The sequence below is a fragment of the Ranitomeya variabilis genome, chromosome 1, assembly GCF_051348905.1.
Source record: "Ranitomeya variabilis isolate aRanVar5 chromosome 1, aRanVar5.hap1, whole genome shotgun sequence".
NCBI classification, from domain to species: domain Eukaryota; kingdom Metazoa; phylum Chordata; class Amphibia; order Anura; family Dendrobatidae; genus Ranitomeya; species Ranitomeya variabilis.
In genome coordinates, this window is record NC_135232.1 from 1,103,819,149 (window position 1) to 1,103,834,344 (window position 15,196).

General features: G+C 48.4%; 1 protein-coding gene across 1 annotated transcript in view; it reads left to right on the top strand.

The window, feature by feature from the left end:
* Positions 1-15,196, top strand: part of EVC2 (EvC ciliary complex subunit 2) — a 179,627-nt gene that overhangs the window by 124,203 nt on the left and 40,228 nt on the right. The gene's annotated exons all lie outside the window — the stretch shown is intronic.

Consider the following 15,196-nt stretch of genomic DNA (forward strand, 5'->3'; position numbering starts at 1 on the left):
GCTTCAATGCCTTCATCTTGCAGGAACTGCTGACACACTCCAGCCACATGAGGTCTGGCATTGTCCTGCATTAGGAGGAACCCAGGGCCAACTGCACCAGCATATGGTCTCACAAGGGGTCTGAGGATCTCATCTCGGTACCTAATGGCAGTCAGGCTACCTCTGGCGAGCACATGGGGGGCTGTGCAGCCCTCCAAAGAAATGTCACCCCACACCATTACTGACCCACTGCCAAACCGGTCATGCTGAAGGATGTTGCAGGCAGCAGATCGTTCTCCACGGCATCTCCAGACTCTGTCACGTCTGTCACATGTGCTCAGTGTGAACCTGCTTTTATCTGTGAAGAGCACAGGGTGCCAGTGGCGAATTTGCCAATCCTGGTGTTCTGTGGCAAATGCCAAGCGTCCTGCACGGTGTTGGGCTGTGAGCACAACCCCATCTGTGGACGTTGGGCACTCAGACCATCCTCATGGAGTCAGTTTCTAACCGTTTGTGCAGACACATGCACATTTGTTGCCTGCTGGAGGTCATTTTGCAGGGTTCTGGCAGTGCTCCTCCTGTTCTTCCTTGCAGAAAGGCGGAGGTAGCTGTCTTGCTGCTTGGCTGTAGCCCTCCTACGGCCCCCTCCACGTCTCCTGGTGTACTGGCCTGTCTCCAGGTAGCGCCTCCAGCCTCTGGACACTATGCTGACATACACAGCACACCTTCTTGCCACAGCTCGCATTGATGTGCCATCCTGGATGAGCTGCATGACCTAAACCACTTGTGTGCATTGTAGAGTCCGTCTCATGCTACCACGAGTGTGAAAGCACAACCAACATTCAAAAGTGACCAAAACATCAGCCAGAAAGCATTGGTACTGAGATGTGGTCTGTGGTCCCCACCTGCAGAACCACTCCTTTATTGAGTGTGTCTTGATAATTGCCAATAATTTCCATCTGTTGTCTATTCCATTTGCACAACAGCATGTGAAGTTGATTGTCAATCAGTGTTGCTTCCTAAGTGGACAGTTTGATTTCACAGAAGTTTGATTTATGTGGAGTTAGATTCTGTTGTTCCTTTATTATTTTGAGCAGTGTATTTAAGGTTGAAGGAAGACTAAGTCCATCTAGTTCAACCCATATCCTAACCTAGCATGCCCTAACAGAGGAATAGTATTGTAATGAGCTGGCCGGCTCTGACTGTTCTGTTATCATTGACATAGAAGAATCTGTGACAGACACTGCCCCCGTGTGGCCAGAAGTTATACCTATGCCGAATGTGATTACAGAGAAACAAACTGTATTGGCTAAGGCTACGTTCACATTTGCGGTCAGCGCCGCAGCGTCGGGCGCCGCAGCGGCGCCGCATGCGTCATGCGCCCCTATATTTAACATGGGGGCGCATGGACATGCGTTGTGCTGCGTTTTGCGCCGCATGGCCGCAAGCGTTGGACGCAAGAAACGCATCAAGTTGCATTTTTTTTGCGTCCAACTTTCGGCCAAAAAGGACGCATGCGGCGCAAAACGCAGCGTTTTAGCGTGCGTTTTGCCGCGTTTTTGTTTGCGTTGTGCGCTGCGGCGCCGACGCTGCGGCGCACAACGCAAATGTGAACGTAGCCTAAGCTCCCCCCTGTTGTGTCATGTGACCAGGAAGGAGAGAGAGAAGGAGAGCCCGGGAAACTTCTCTGTGCAGAGAGAAGTCTGTGTATGCTGGTGCCCTCCTGTAGATGCGACATAGGAGATTGCCTGGACGATTCCCCTCTCTTGAAAGCTGACTTCCAGATCCTGAACCCACGAACTGTAAGCGGGTCCTCTGTTGAGAGGCCGAATATTCCACCCCTACCTGCCGTACCCCAAGGACTACAGTCTGGACCTGAGAGACGGAGCTTTGTTTAATCCCTGCAGAGACAGACAGGCCTGCGACGTGGGAAGATAACCTTCTGGAGCAAAGAGACTGGTAACGTGTGGATAGGGCCAGTGAGGGACAGTTTGTTATTACACGTTAATTCTGTGAATAGGTATATTTTGCATTGTTTATTACTGTGTTCCGCTGTGTTAAGGAAAAATGTATAACAGTAAAGATATGTTTGTTAAAATGGAATCTGGGTGTGGAAGTTTTGCTGAGCCAGATCATGGATATACATGGGCGAACTTGCCCTCGGTCACTTCATCTGGCGTAGTCGGCAGGGTCTGTGCCCAGCAGGATTCCCACCCAGGCCCAGTATACAGTCAGAAACCGCCGCCGGTGTCCATTGTAAACCAGGTCAGGAAATTTGGCGGGCGAAACTACCCCGTACCAGAGTGGGCGGAACAAGTGCGGATACTGGGAGAAATGTATAATATTGACCCTAAGACCTTGGCGGAAATGGCGGTACTGACGCTAGAGGGGGAGGCATGGACGACAGTCAGACTGGAGACGGTCAGGGGGCAGCGTGTGTTAGAGGATTTGGTGCGGGTGCTGGAAAAGACCTATGGACCTACTACGTACCAGGGAACACTGCGATACCTGTTCTTTAGACGGACACAGCTTGAATGGGAAGACATTCCCCAGTATGCAAATGCCCTTCAGGTACTCTTTGAACAAGTCTGTGCAAAAGGGGAACAACTGGCTACTATAGCTCCTCGTGACCTGGTACTGAGAGACCAATTCGTTATAGGGCTGAGAGACCAGTATCTTAACCGTACGCTACAGGACTTGATTCGGATGATGCCGACTCTCACCTTCGCTGAAGTCAAGCAGGAAGCCATAGAACGTTCTAGGGGACCCGTCATGGATGTGGAGACTCAAAGCGCTGCGTGCAGATCCATATTAGACATTAAACAGCCCAACAGTGACACCGAGGAGCTGAAACAGATGGTAGCAGATTTACAGCAACAGGTGTCACAGTTAACACTAGAACGGCAGAGAGACCAGCGGATGCAACCTAGCCGTCCCGCGGGACCGTGTTGGTCATGTGGTGACCCCCGTCATAGGGCGAATCGTTGTCCTCAACAAACAAACCATCAGTTACCACGACGAACAGAATATCAGCTACATCCACGAGCAGAGCCGCCACGCCAGGTCTCACCACAATGGCCGCCGTTAAACTAGACACCCCTGCAGCTGAGGCTCGAGCAGCAGGGGGGGACAGAGAATGGGGTGTAGAAAAATAGAGCCAGCAACGGAGTACTCTTGCCTCGAGTAGTCCTACACTTGAAGTTATTCTGGAGGGAGTTGCAGTACAAGGATTGATGGACACTGGGTCGCAAGTGACCACGATCTCTGAACAGTTTTATGAAAAGTACCTCAAACCAAGAACTGCTTGTGATCCAGATACCACCATTAAGATAATTGCGGCTAATAACCTACCCATTCCAGTAACCGGAGTCGCCTGGATGGATACGAAGGTCTGCGGACAAGACCTAGGGAAACGAGGAATCGTCATTGTCAAGGAAGGCTTCGGCTCCGAGACTCCAGTAATAATTGGAATGAATATCTTGAAAGACCTGGATCTTATGCTGTTGAAAAGAAAAGGGCCCAAGTACTGGCAGAAAGTTACCAAACATAAACCGACTCGTCTGGCGTTCCAGCGCGTAATCCGGACCGTTGGACTTCAACAGATGGCAAAGGAACAACTACCCCTAGCAGCCATTAAAGTGCCCCGCTGTACCCGGATTACTTTGCCCGCTGAAAAAGAGACAGTCATTTCCCTGCCTCTTAACACCAACCGACAACTTGAAGGAGTTGAAGTGTTAATCGAACCGAGGGCTCCAAGTGGGGGTAAGTTAAACCCACTAGTCGCCCGCACCCTAGCCGTTGTGAGGAACGGAAGAGTCCCTGTCAGGCTAAACAACACCGCAGACGTAGGTGTAGCCCTTGAAGCTGGAACGCAACTTGCCAGAGTATATGCTCTACCCACAGAAGTGAACCCCATGGGACCCTTACAATTCACCCCGTCTACAGAAGATGGCCGGACGGTAACTGTCTCAGCCATAAATGCTCAAGCAGATGATGAAGACATTGGGCGAAAGCTACTGGAAAAAGTGCAACTGGACCCATCCCAGTACACCAAACAGGAAGTGTCTCAAATGGAGAAACTACTGCGAGAACACCAAGACTCCTTTGCAAAGCATGACACTGACTTCGGGTACACCACCAGTATCCAACACGAGATTCCCACGGGCGATGCTGCTCCTATTCGCGAGAGGTACCGACAAATACCACCTCAACAATACCAGGAGGTGAAGAGCCTCTTAGAATCTATGCTACACGCCGGAGTGGTGCGGGAAAGCCAGAGCCCATGGGCTGCACCCGTGGTGATAGTCAAAAAGAAAGATGGATCCCTGAGATTTTGCGTAGACTACCGTCGGCTGAACGCTTGCACGATCCGGGACTCCTATCCACTCCCCCGGATCGAAGAGTCACTGACCGCCCTGAAAAAGGCCAAATATTTTTCGTCTCTAGACTTGGCCAGTGGATATTGGCAGGTCCCCATGAGTGAGAAGGACAGAGAAAAGACCGCCTTCATCCTTCCCATGGGCCTGTACGAGTTTGACCGGATGCCATTCGGCTTGAGTAACGCACCAGGGACCTTTCAGAGACTGATGGAACGCTGTCTGGGAGATTTCAACTTCGAATTCACGCTGATATACCTTGATGACATCGTGGTATACTCCGCCACCTTTGAGGATCACCTTCACAAGCTTGGCAAAGTGTTCCAGCGCTTGAAGAAACACGGCTTGAAGTTGAAGCCCAGCAAGTGCCGTCTATTCCAGCAGGAGATCGATTACCTGGGACACCGGATCTCAGCCGAAGGTGTCCAACCCTCTCCAGAGAAGATAGCAGCTGTCCGAGAGTGGCCACAACCAACTACCATCAAAGAGGTTCAGGCTTTCCTGGGGCTAGCGGGCTATTACCGCCGATTTGTCAAGGACTTTGCCCGGCTTGCGGAACCACTGCATGAGACCCTCCGAGGGACCGCGAACAGTCCCAGAGGACGACGCATCAGCTGGGGGCCCGACCAAGAAAAATCCTTCCGGGCGCTTCAAGCTGCTCTGACATCACCCCCTATTCTGGCATTTGCAGACTACACCTTGCCGTTCCAGTTATACACCGACGCCAGCCTTCAAGGTCTCGGGGCGGTCCTCTCCCAAGTCCAAGATAACAAGGAACGCGTAATAGCCTATGCCAGTAGATCCCTCCGGGATACCGAAAAGAACCCCGTCAACTACAGCTCTTTCCGCCTGGAACTCCTGGCCCTGACCTGGGCTATGACAGAGAAGTTTGCTGGCTACCTGACAGGGGCGGAGGTGCTGGTCGTGACAGACAACAATCCTCTTGCCCACCTAGAAAATGCCAAACTAGGGGCAATGGAACAGCGCTGGATAGCAAGGCTCTCTAGATTCCAAAACAAAATTAAATACAGAGCGGGGAAGGAGAATCAGAATGCTGACAGCCTTTCCAGAGTATATGAAGGTAACTCCGGCACACCATAAATCTTCAACCATGAATTTTTATTTTTGATTATTAGTTGTGTCTCAATACAACAAATAGCGGGATATCATGAAAAAAATAGAAAAAAGGATCACAAATGTAGACTTATATGAATATCCCCGACGTTTCGGCATTCACTAGCCTTTCTCAAGGGGTGTCAGTCTGTCTGGAATGTACATAAGCATAGAAAATATTTACAAAGAGTGCAAAATATAACATATACATAAATAAAACATGAATTTACATAAATATAAGGGATGCACTACATAGTGTCACTAGGACATCTATGAAAGGAAACAAAAGAAAACAAAAAGAAAAAACGGAAAAAGGCTTCCCTTATGAAATATGTCCAATTTGTATCCAGCCATTTGTATAAAGTAGAGTATATTGTATCACTAAGTGCAAATACATATAGTCCATATATACATTCAAAACCTATATAAGGCGCCTGTATAATGAACATATCCAGATGGGAGGCATATCGCTATACGGTAGGAAAGAGAAAAAGAACAACAACTGCAACAGCAAGATCGCACATAAGTTAATTGACAAAAAAGGAGGCTATGAGCCTTTCCAGAGTGACATCATCCCCACCAGTGGGGAACCGGGATGAAGAGTTGGAGGAAGATGAACTGCCCGACTTTGCCCGGCTAGCTAAACAAATAGAAGATAGCCGCCAGTATGCTGTAGGCGGGATCGAAGCCGTAGTGGGGTCCCCCCTGTCCCAACAAGAATGGGCCAAGCTTCAAGATCGAGACCCTGAACATGTCTTACTGAAACAGTACGTGAAGACACAAGAGAAACCACCCTCCGAAGTAAGAGCCCGACTATCAACCAGGGCCTCTGCCCTACTTGCCCAATGGGATCGGCTGATCGTGAAGGATGGAGTCTTGTATCGCAGGGTCCTTTTATCCCATATGCTGGAAGAATGTTTGCAGATTGTCGTCCCGATGCAGCTAGCCCATGAGATGGTGGCTGAAGCCCACAGAAGGAACGGCCACTTCGGCATAGACAAGACCCTCCGGTGGACCCAGCAATTCATTTTTTGCCCAGGACTCCGTAAGCTGGTTGAAAACGTCTGCCTGAGCTGTCGTACATGTGAACTCCACAAGTCTACTGAGCAGCGTGCACCTGTCCAGACCATTAGCACATCCAGGCCCCTCGAGTTGTTGATGGTGGACTATCTGTTGATCGGAACGGCGAATAGTGGCTACCAGTACTGTCTGGTGATGGTGGACCACTTCACGAAATTCGCCGTCGCTGTTGCTACCAAAGACCAGACTGCCGAATCAGCTGCACAAGCCATCTGTCAGCACTTCGTTCGGGTCTACGGGTGTCCGGAACGGCTACACTCTGATCAGGGGGCGTGTTTCGAAGGGCGAGTCATTGAAGAACTTCAGCAGATGTATGGAATCAAGAAGTCCAGGACCACCCCGTATCATCCACAAGGGAATGGCGCGTGTGAACGTTTCAACCGGACTCTCTTACAACTGATCTGAACCTTAGCAGAAGACAAAAAGCCTGAGTGGCCTCGATTCCTCCCAGAACTGCTGTGGGCCTATAACAATCAAGTCCATTCTGTCACCGGATACACGCCTTACACCCTCCCTGTTTGGCCGCCCAGGCAAAGGCATCCATGAGCTACACCTGTCTAACTCTGATGAAGACACCTGTGGTACCTATCCTTCCTGGCTACAAGCACACCGTCAAAGGATGGAAACTGTCTACCGGCTGGTGGAACAGCAGATCCAGGACCAGGTCCACGCTGATCCACTTCCAGTACAAGAAGACCTACTGAGTGTGGGTCAACTAGTCCTAGTTCGTATAAAGAAACCGCAAGGAAAACTCCGGCCCAAGTGGGAGACCGAAGTCTATCGAATAATTGGACACCCGTACCCTGATGGCCCCGTCTATCAAGTACAAGGCGAAGACAGCGGCAGCCTCCGCACCCTGCACCGTAACATGTTGCGCCCCTGCCGTTCTCAGCCTGACTCCCCTCCTGTGATACCTAGAGAGATGGATATCACTAATACTGTGGGAGACACCGACACCGGGGATGTAGAGGTAGAAGACATATCTACCCCGGCTCGCCTGACTGACGCGTCTGAACCCCTTACCTCCTCGACTGACTTACCGACTGGGGCGGAGAGTGGAGTGACTGATCGGGGAGAGAGATTAGCACCCGTTAGGCGGACAGCTAGGACCAACGCAGGAGTGCCCCCGGGACAGTCCTACAGAGACCAATATGTGTGGCCCTCTTCACAGCCGGGTCCTGCAACCTCCACAGCCATCGCCGCCCTGGAGTCAGTCGTTGACAGGGACTGCCAACCTTGAAGTGGGGGGGCGTGTAATGAGCTGGCCGGCTCTGACTGTTCTGTTATCATTGACATAGAAGAATCTGTGACAGACACTGCCCCCGTGTGGCCAGAAGTTATACCTATGCCGAATGTGATTACAGAGAAACAAACTGTATTGGCTAAGCTCCCCCCTGTTGTGTCATGTGACCAGGAAGGAGAGAGAGAAGGAGAGCCCGGGAAACTTCTCTGTGCAGAGAGAAGTCTGTGTATGCTGGTGCCCTCCTGTAGATGCGACATAGGAGATTGCCTGGACGATTCCCCTTTCTTGAAAGCTGACTTCCAGATCCTGAACCCACGAACTGTAAGCGGGTCCTCTGTTGAGAGGCCGAATATTCCACCCCTACCTGCCGTACCCCAAGGACTACAGTCTGGACCTGTTATGACCCCAATGGCGAGGGTCTCAGAGGAACGTGGAAGTCTGCAGAATAGAAAAATCCAGCTCATAGGGCAGTGGTAACTGGGTTGACCATATATCTACTCCTAACGCCAACACTAGAAGTAGCCGGGGATCATTCCTACGTTGATTCTAGATGACACGCGCCAGCCGGAGAATCTAGCTACCCCTAGTAGAGGAAAACAAAGACCTTTCTTGCCTCCAGAGAAGGGGACCCCAAAGCTGGATAGAAGCCCCCCACAAATAATGACGGTGAGGTAAGAGGAAATGACAAACACAGAAATGAACCAGGTTTAGCACAGAGAGGCCCGCTTACTGATAGCAGAATAAAGAAAGGTAACTTATATGGTCAACAAAAACCCTATCAAAATCCACACTGGAAATTCAAGAACCCCCGAACCGTCTAACGGTCCGGGGGGAGAACACCAGCCCCCTAGAGCTTCCAGCAAAGGTCAGGATATAGATTTGGAACAAGCTGGACAAAAATACAAAACCAAAACAAATAGCAAAAAGCAAAAGGCAGACTTAGCTGAAATAACTGGAACCAGGATCAGTAGACAAGAGCACAGCAGACTAGCTCTGATAAATACGTTGCCAGGCATTGAACTGAAGGTCCAGGGAGCTTATATAGCAACACCCCTAACTAACGACCCAGGTGCGGATAAAAGGAATGACAGAAAAACCAGAGTCAAAAAACTAGTAACCACTAGAGGGAGCAAAAAGCAAATTCACAACAGTACCCCCCCCTTAGTGAGGGGTCACCGAACCCTCACCACGACCACCAGGGCGATCAGGATGAGCGGCATGAAAGGCACGAACTAAATCGGCCGCATGAACATCAGAGGCGACCACCCAGGAATTATCCTCCTGACCATAGCCCTTCCACTTGACCAGGTACTGAAGCCTCCGCCTAGAGAGGCGAGAATCCAAGATCTTCTCCACCACGTACTCCAACTCGCCCTCAACCAACACCGGAGCAGGAGGCTCAGCAGAAGGAACTACAGGCACAATGTACCGCCGCAACAAGGACCTATGAAATACATTGTGAATAGCAAACGACACAGGAAGATCCAGACGAAAAGATACAGGATTAAGGATTTCCAATATCTTGTAAGGCCCAATAAAACGAGGTTTAAATTTGGGAGAGGAGACCTTCATAGGAACAAAGCGGGAAGAAAGCCACACCAAATCCCCAACGCGTAGTCGGGGACCCACACCGCGGCGGCGGGTGGCAAAGCGCTGAGCCTTCTCCTGTGACAACTTCAAGTTGTCCACCACATGATTCCAGATCTGCTGCAACCTATCCACCACAGAATCCACCCCAGGACAGTCAGAAGGCTCCACATGACCCGAAGAAAAGCGAGGATGGAAACCAGAGTTGCAGAAAAAAGGCGAAACCAAGGTGGCGGAACTAGCCCGATTATTAAGGGCAAACTCAGCCAACGGCAAGAATGTCACCCAATCGTCCTGATCAGCAGAGACAAAACACCTCAAATAAGCCTCCAAAGTCTGATTGGTTCGCTCCGTCTGTCCATTAGTCTGAGGATGGAAAGCAGACGAAAACGACAAATCAATGCCCATCCTACTACAAAAGGATCGCCAGAACCTGGAAACGAACTGGGATCCTCTGTCTGACACAATATTCTCAGGGATGCCTTGCAAACGAACCACGTTCTGGAAAAACACAGGAACCAGATCGGAAGAGGAAGGCAGCTTAGGCAAAGGAACCAAATGGACCATCTTGGAGAAGCGATCACATATCACCCAGATAACGGACATGCCCTGAGATAGCGGAAGATCAGAAATGAAATCCATGGAGATATGTGTCCAAGGTCTCTTCGGGACAGGCAAGGGCAAGAGCAAACCGCTGGCACGAGAACAGCAAGGCTTAGCTCGAGCACAAGTCCCACAGGACTGCACAAATGACCGCACATCCCTTGACAAGGAAGGCCACCAAAAGGACCTGGCCACCAGATCTCTGGTGCCAAAAATTCCCGGGTGACCTGCCAACACCGAGGAATGAACCTCGGAAATGACTCTGCTGGTCCACTTATCCGGGACAAACAGTCTGTCAGGTGGACAAGACTCAGGCCTATCAGCCTGAAATCTCTGCAACACACGTCGCAGATCCGGAGAAATAGCTGACAAGATAACTCCATCTTTAAGAATACCAACAGGATCAGCGACTCCAGGAGCATCAGGCACAAAGCTCCTAGAAAGAGCATCGGCCTTCACATTCTTTGAACCTGGTAAATACGAGACAACAAAATCAAAGCGGGAGAAAAACAATGACCAGCGGGCCTGTCTCGGATTAAGGCGTTTAGCAGACTCGAGATACATCAGATTTTTGTGATCAGTCAAGACCACCACACGATGCTTAGCACCCTCGAGCCAATGACGCCACTCCTCAAATGCCCATTTCATGGCCAACAACTCCCGATTGCCCACATCATAATTTCGCTCGGCAGGCGAAAATTTCCTAGAGAAAACGGCACAAGGCTTCATAACAGAGCAACCAGGGCCTCTCTGCGACAAAACGGCCCCTGCCCCAATCTCCGAAGCATCCACCTCAACCTGAAAGGGAAGTGAGACGTCAGGCTGGCACAAAACAGGCGCCGAAGTAAACCGGCGTTTCAACTCCTGGAAAGCCTCCACGGCAGCAGGAGCCCAGTTAGCTACATCGGAGCCCTTCTTGGTCATATCCGTCAAAGGTTTCACAATGCTAGAAAAATTAGCGATAAAACGACGGTAGAAGTTAGCGAAGCCCAAGAACTTCTGAAGACTCTTAACTGACGAGGGCTGAGTCCAATCAAGAATAGCTCGGACCTTGACTGGGTCCATCTCCACAGCAGAAGGGGAAAAAATGAACCCCAAAAAGGGAACCTTCTGTACACCAAAGAGACACTTTGAGCCCTTGACAAACAAAGAATTTTCACGCAAAATTTTAAAGACCAACCTGACCTGCTCCACATGCGAATCCCAATTATCAGAAAAAACCAAAATATCATCCAGATAAACAATCAAAAATTTATCCAGATACTTCCGGTACTTCCGAAGGCGTAGAAGAAGCAATAGACACAGGCAGGGAATCCTCATGAATACCACGACAGCCCCAACTTGAGACTGACATAGCCTTCCAGTCCAGGACTGGATTATGGGTCTGTAACCATGGCAGCCCTAAAACGACCAAATCATGCATTTTATGTAAAACCAGGAAACGTATCACCTCGCGGTGTTCAGGAGTCATGCACATGGTAACCTGAGTCCAATACTGCGGTTTATTTGCTGCCAATGGTGTAGCATCAATACCCCTAAGAGGAATAGGATTTTCTAATGGTTCAAGAGTAAATCCACAGCGCTTAGCAAATGAGAGATCCATGAGACTCAGGGCAGCACCTGAATCTACAAACGCCATGACAGGATAAGATGACAGTGAGCAAATCAAAGTTACAGACAGAATAAATTTAGGTTGCAAATTACCAACGGTGACAGGACTAACAACCTTAGCTATACGTTTCGAGCATGCTGAGATAACATGTGTAGAATCACCACAGTAGTAGCACAAGCCATTCCGGCGTCTATGAATTTTCCGCTCATTTCTAGTCAGGATTCTATCACATTGCATTAAATCAGGTGTCTGTTCAGACAACACCATGAGGGAATTTGCGGTTTTTCTATCACATTGCACCGAATTAGGTGTCTGTTCAGACAACACCATGAGGGAATTTGCGGTTTTGCGCTCCCGCAACCGCCGGTCAATTTGAATAGCCAGTGCCATAGTATCATTCAGACCTGTGGGAATGGGAAAACCCACCATAACATTCTTAATGGCTTCAGAAAGGCCATTTCTAAAATTAGCGGCCAGTGCACACTCGTTCCAATGTGTCAGCACGGACCATTTCCGAAATTTTTGGCAATACACTTCAGCCTCGTCCTGCCCCTGAGACATAGACAGCAAGGCCTTTTCTGCTTGAATCTCAAGATTGGGTTCCTCATAAAGTAAACCGAGCGCCAGAAAAAACGCATCAAGATCAGCCAATGCCGGATCTCCTGGCGCCAGCGAAAAAGCCCAATCCTGAGGGTCGCCCCGTAAGAACGAAATAACAATTTTTACTTGCTGAGCAGAATCTCCTGATGAACAGGGTCTCAGGGACAAAAACAATTTACAATTATTCACGAAATTCCTAAACTTAAACCTGTCTCCGGAAAACAGTTCAGGAATCGGTATTTTAGGTTCTGACCTAGGATTTCTGATAACATAGTCTTGTATGCCCTGCACACGAGTAGCCAGCTGGTCCACACTTATAATCAAGGTCTGGACATTCATGTCTGCAGCAAGCATAGCCACTCTGAGGTAAAGGGGAAGGAGAAAAAAAAAAACTCAGAATCTTCTTTCTTATAATCCCTCTTCTGCAATGCATTAAACATTTAATACTGGCCTGGCAAACTGTTATGACCCCAATGGCGAGGGTCTCAGAGGAACGTGGAAGTCTGCAGAATACAAAAATCCAGCTCATAGGGCAGTGGTAACTGGGTTGACCATATATCTACTCCTAACGCCAACACTAGAAGTAGCCGGGGATCATTCCTACGTTGATTCTAGATGACACGCGCCAGCCGGAGAATCTAGCTACCCCTAGTAGAGGAAAACAAAGACCTTTCTTGCCTCCAGAGAAGGGGACCCCAAAGCTGGATAGAAGCCCCCCACAAATAATGACGGTGAGGTAAGAGGAAATGACAAACACAGAAATGAACCAGGTTTAGCACAGAGAGGCCCGCTTACTGATAGCAGAATAAAGAAAGGTAACTTATATGGTCAACAAAAACCCTATCAAAATCCACACTGGAAATTCAAGAACCCCCGAACCATCTAACGGTCCGGGGGGAGAACACCAGCCCCCTAGAGCTTCCAGCAAAGGTCAGGATATAGATTTGGAACAAGCTGGACAAAAATACAAAACCAAAACAAATAGCAAAAAGCAAAAGGCAGACTTAGCTGAAATAACTGGAACCAGGATCAGTAGACAAGAGCACAGCAGACTAGCTCTGATAACTACGTTGCCAGGCATTGAACTGAAGGTCCAGGGAGCTTATATAGCAACACCCCTAACTAACGACCCAGGTGCGGATAAAAGGAATGACAGAAAAACCAGAGTCAAAAAACTAGTAACCACTAGAGGGAGCAAAAAGCAAATTCACAACAGGACCTGAGAGACGGAGCTTTGTTTAATCCCTGCAGAGACAGACAGGCCTGCGACGTGGGAAGATAACCTTCTGGAGCAAAGAGACTGGTAACGTGTGGATAGGGCCAGTGAGGGACAGTTTGTTATTACACGTTAATTCTGTGAATAGGTATATTTTGCATTGTTTATTACTGTGTTCCGTTGTGTTAAGGAAAAATGTATAACAGTAAAGATATGTTTGTTAAAATGGAATCTGGGTGTGGAAGTTTTGCTGAGCCAGATCATGGATATACATGGGCGAACTTGCCCTCGGTCACTTCATCATTATCTCTGATCAAATCAGGGTTTGCCATAGACTGTAGACTATGATTATGTGACCTGCAGTTTTTTGAGCTGTGTAGTTTTTCAGAAATATACACACACAATGGACATAACCAGTTTTGACCAAGGTGTTTCTTAATACAAAAACCATGAAACTGCTCCCTTGTTACCAAATTTTCCTCTTACACTCTGGCATTACAGCATTTGCATGTCTGTTTTTAGTACATTTTTTAAGTAACAGTTCGGGAACACCATTTCCTAAAATTCTACATTTTGCCATTCCTCTGTTCTTCTTCCTGAAAATGTGGGAATAAACTGACACCTTTGTTTAAAGGGGTTGTCTTTAATACTTTACTATTTTTAATATGTGGAAACCCTTAAAAAAAAAACCAAGACATTAATCCCCGCTCTCCCCATTACCAGCTCTGCCTCTCACTTGCTGCTTAGGTCTTGTTTACTATCCATAGTGGTGATGTCATAACTGTAGTGTACGTGACCACTGCAGGCAATCAATCGTTTCCTTGGATTATGCCATGTACACTGTGAGATCTGCTGAGCGCAATGATTGGCTGCAGCGCCCATGATGTCACCGCTGCAGCCAGTAAACTAGGACCAGAGCACCGGCAGAGAGACAGCGCTGATACTGGGGAGGATGAGTATCAGTGTTAACTAGGTTGAATAAAGACCCCGGTCTATCAAGTTCATTCTTTCTCCACCAATTGTACGATTTGTCACTAATTTAACAATAACCAACAATGTTATGTGTACTGAGGAAATCATCCAGACCGTGTATAAAGTCTGTTATAGTGTCGGCCATTACTACCTCTTGTGGTCGGCATTCCACAAACTGACTGCTCTAACTGTAAAGAACCTTTGCAGGCTTTAAAATGAAAAAAAAATTATCATCGCACAACCCATAAAAAATTCCTGTTGTCAATGGCGTATGTCCCTACATGATCTGATACGGTAGCGCTGGTTGGTCATGAAAGGACGCACTGCCTCGACCATGAGAATGTCATCACCCAGTTGGCAACCTATTCATATATTTTTAGGAGGAATAACAGAGGATCTTAAAAAAATAATTTTCATTGTTATTTTTTAATGAAAGTGTTTACCAAACAGACGTCAGTAGTAATGGTAGATCCTCCTTAATATTAGATAGATATTAGTGATGAGCGAATGTGCTCAGATAAGGCGTTATCTGAGCATGCTCGGGTGCTAACCAAGTGTCTTCGGCATGCTTTAATAATATGATCGAGCAACACTGGACAGCAACACTCAATCCTGGGTTATCCAGTCTTCTATAAGTAATTAAATCTAGGGGGAAACATTGACTTTGTACAATGCCTCCAGAGAAATTTTAGGGCTATTGTGTATTTGAAAGGGTTGTCCACGATTACAGCTGCTTTCTTCCAAAAACTGTACCACGCCTGACCACATGTTGTGAAGCTCAGCTCTCTGGATGTAAAATTGGGGCTGAACTACAA